This window comes from Nicotiana tabacum, chromosome 21 (genome assembly GCF_000715075.1).
Source record: "Nicotiana tabacum cultivar K326 chromosome 21, ASM71507v2, whole genome shotgun sequence".
NCBI classification, from domain to species: domain Eukaryota; kingdom Viridiplantae; phylum Streptophyta; class Magnoliopsida; order Solanales; family Solanaceae; genus Nicotiana; species Nicotiana tabacum.
Window position 1 is genome coordinate 23,173,143 of NC_134100.1, and position 4,433 is coordinate 23,177,575.

Here is a 4,433-nt window from a genome sequence, read left to right on the forward strand (position 1 = left end):
TAATTAGTATTTTTTTTAATTTGGTTTATAATTTAATTTAGAATTTTTAGTTTTATTAATTAGGAAATAAAAGAAAAGAAGGAAAAGGAACAAAATGGAAACCGGACTGGGCCAAATTGGCCACAACCCAGTTCTTACCCAAAAAAATCAGTCCAATACTCGCCCCAATCCAGTCCGTCTCCAGATATACCCAAACGACGTCATATCTGGCCAATAGATCTAAGCCATTGATTTGTTTTGATCGAACAATCCAGATCACCCCTCCCATAACCCGTTTTTGACCCATTCCCTGTACCCGGTCTAACCCGATCCCCTCACAAAACCAAACGACGTCGTTTCTCATTAGTGAAGTAATTCAGGCCGTTGATCGTGAATGATCCAACGGCCAAGATCAAATCCCCAGCCCACTATATATTCCTAAAACCTCACCCCACGCCCCCAAAGCCATACCCCCCCTCGCCTTCGTCTCTAACCTAGAGACAGGCCCAACACCCTCTGCCTTCAACCACCGCCCTCCGCCCACCGGAAATCGCCTCACAGCGGTTCCGGTGGTCCAATGACCCCCAATTTCACACCATAGCTTCCCCTCAACCTCCTCACCCCAACCCCTTAAACCACTACCTTCGAATTATCCCTGATCTTCTCGAATCTTCAATCAAAGAATCAGCCAAGAACCTCACCTTCTCCGATTAACCCCAAACTTACACCACTAAGCCACCTGACCTCCCTTGTTCCCAAATCACCCCTACTTTTGTTCGAATCCCATTAGAACTAGTCGAATCTTAAATCGACTAACAAACCCTAAAAAGACCAAGATTCGAACCTGTCCAAAATTAGGAGAGTTTTGAGGTTGTTAATCGACCTTAGTCGAAGTGTTGTCAGTCGAGAACACTCGTTTAAGGTCCATTTTTGGCCTCAGAAGTTCAAGTCGGAATTACGAAGGTCAATGAGAATGGAGTTCATTTGGTTTCTGATTTTGAGGTATTTATCCTCTTTTCCTTTTTCTTTTTGGATCGTTGTTTGTTGTTTGCCTAATTAGGTTTCATTGCTATGTTTGTCATTTGCTTCTTCCACCCTCTTTCGAACCTGTTTCTGGTCCAAATTTTCATCACTGTATTAATTGGATTTTATAGTTAATTGGATTTAGTTGAAATCGCTCGAACCCCTGTCTGTTTGGTTTCACTCTGAATTAGTTTCTTCTTTACATTGTTAAGTATTTCGAGTTAGGCAAGTTCAGTGAGTGATTGTATAAAACTGTGATCGTTTGATATTACTTTTGGTTCAAATTGTCTTATTATGTTATGTTTGATCCTTTCCTCTCCGTTGCCAATCAGTTTGTTGCATATGAATTCGTGATATTACAATATTTCATTCATTTTTGTCTAGGTTTGGTTTAGAATTGTGAATATAGTCAGTTATTCCCATATACATGTGCATCTTAGCAGTTTAATATCAGTTTGCTATTTGATCTAATCTGTGTAGTTTGAGTTGCTGCTTGATTTTGATTAAGGAAATTGGTTATAGCTGATGAGGTACAGGGGATTTGACTAGGACAGTAAATCACAGTAATTTCAGGGGTAATTTGGGAATTGAAAACTTGAAGAAATGGGTAGTTTGAGTGTTCTGTCCACTAAGTACTAATGTACCATTAAATAGACATTTGTTTAATAGTTAGTGGGAAACCAAACATAATGGTATGTGGAGGCTTAAAAGGAATTGATTAAAATATAGCATTGCTCATACACCTTTGAATTAAACAATGAAATTAGACACTTATTAGTGGCTATCAGGGAATATGATGGGAGAAACACATTTCTTAATGATTTGTGTGTTAAAACAGGCTGGAAAAAGGGTCTGTCTTAGGATATAAAATATAGGGCAGACCTTAGAATAAAGGGGGGGAGTCCAAAATCAGTCTTGGATAAGTTAGAGAGTTTTGAGAGTTCTTTTAAAAGGCAGTCTCAGACAGCATTTTAAAAGCGAAGGCATTCAACTTTTTAGAGTTCTGGAGAGTTTAAGAACAGAAAACCAAAAATATATTGTTTCATTGCATTCATAGGTGTAAGTCGAATTTTGGATAGTGATTCTCATTGCTGAAGTGGTTCAGTAGTCTATTGATTAAGTTTTGGTTTAATTCAAACTCTATTGAGTCTGTTCGTTTTGGTATTTGTTGTTGTTATTGGTTTTGCAACTTGTTCTGGGCTGTGATCGAGTTGATTCTGGGTAAAAAAATTGGTCTTGAACTGTGATGGTTGCTGTTTGAATTCCTGGTTGCTGTTGTTTGCTCTTCTGTTGCTAACTCCTCCTTCTACTCGATTATATTTCCAGGTACCTTGTTATCTATAATTCCTTGAAGTTTCATTTGATGTATCTGAATGATTATGAAATCTAATGACGAGGCACTACTATCATATGAATTTGCTTCTGTATTTCACTATTAGTATAGCTTGTAGTTATAGATTTCAAATACGCATTAGTATCGATTAGAATTTCTGAAACTTGTCTTGTAATTAAACTAGAGAGGCTGTGGATTATTGATTATATGACCATGAATCTGTACTGGACTGTATGAGCTACTCGGATTTGCTATAGTTAATTTAGTTAACTGTGACGTTAATGTGAAGGTGAATCTGGATCGTAATAGCCAATTACTATAGCTTTCATATTTAGGGTGTTGGGATCACAAACGGGTATAAAATTAGACATGACTAATTGTACGAATAACATGGTATAGTAGCTAATCACCTCAACAAGTTAAGCTTTTCCATGATTGTCCGTGTTAATTCCTAGCATGAACAACGGCTCTAAATCTGATAGACATGATGAACTCGAGTTGGTAATTTTGGTTAGCATAAGGGCTGGGGTAAAAAATCAGAATAATTGTTCGTTGAGTTGAGTTAGTTCATTAAACTTGATAGTTTAAAACTTTCACTGAACACTTGTGCACAATTGAACTGAAGCATTGATTAATTTGACGGCTGGGGATCGACAGCCCCTTTGCATAAAGTGTAAGCTTCAGGGCCGAAATAAATGGCCCAGGCCTGGGTCTGACATGCATATCCGTTTGGGGCCTGGACCCATGTCTGCGATTGGTCCAGTTTGTGTTGGGCCTGGATTATGATTCCCTCACGCAGACTGTTTGGAGTTTGCAGGTCTAGATGTAGTACTTCTTAAAAGATAATAATTAGTTAGGTTTTATTTTTATTATTAGAGACAAGTTAAGTAGAAATTTATAGCTTGCTTTAGGATACCCTTTTAAAACAAATGAGATGAGCCTCGCCAAATAAAATGCCTAACTTGCGAGGCCTTCTTTCAAGGTTCGTATTAAAATACTTAGATTTCGGGATGGGTCGTTTAGCGAATTTCACGGCCTTCCCCAAAATAATAACACGTTAGTCTCTGTAGGCGCGTATTTTAATAACATTACCTTCCTAAACTCGGGTGTGCATTTATGTGACCCAAATCCAAATCCCAACGATGTTAAAGTATGTTCAAAAACCACGGGTGCATTTATGTGACGTGGTTCAAGACTTGTTTTAATGACGTTGCAATTTTCTTTAAAAATGAATAAAATCGGTTAAGATTAAAATTTGCACATAGGTTCATAATTGTTAAAATCAAATAATTTAAGCCAAATATAACAGTTGAGCGACCGTGCTAGAACCTCGGAACTCGGGAATGCCTAACACCTTCTCCCGGGTTAACAGAATTCTTTACTCAAATTTCTGGTTCGCGGACTGTAATACAGAATCAATCTTTTCCTCGATTCGGGATTCAACCGGTGACTTGGGACGCCATAAACCTCCCAAGTGGCGACTCTGAATTAAATAATAAATCCCGTTTCGATTGTCCTTTAATTGGAAAAACTCCCTATGTGCCTTTGCGGCGCAGGTAAAAAAGGAGGTGTAACACTCACGATTGGTTATCGCACAGTAATGACTTGATGGTAGGATACTTGCCTATATGTTGAGGCGGTGAATGATTTGAAAGGAAGTCTACTCAGTGCACGATTCAGAGATCTAATATTTCATTTTCGGTGGAGGAAAAGCAATTGGCCTATGAATATCCAAACTTGGGGTGATGGAGTAACGAGACTTGGTATTTTCGAGCATGGTGAAATTTTTCGTCTGTGATTGTATGTGTTAAGTTCGCCGATGTTATGGTCTTCTGCAATTCGCCTTTGGGGTAAGATATTGTGAAATAATATTGGAGAAATGACTGTTAGATATCGCGGGGTGCGGTGGTTCAGGATTGAATCGGTGTTTCTAATGTTGATGGCTCGAGAAAGATGATCCTCGAAAAGGTTTAAAGTTAGTAGCGATTTGTGGGTTCAAGTGCTAGAAAGATAGATTTTATTTAAGGCAACAACTGAGCAGCAAAGGATGAGGAAGGACATGTGGGGAGTGTCAGGCAGTGGTTAAAATTTCCAGAAG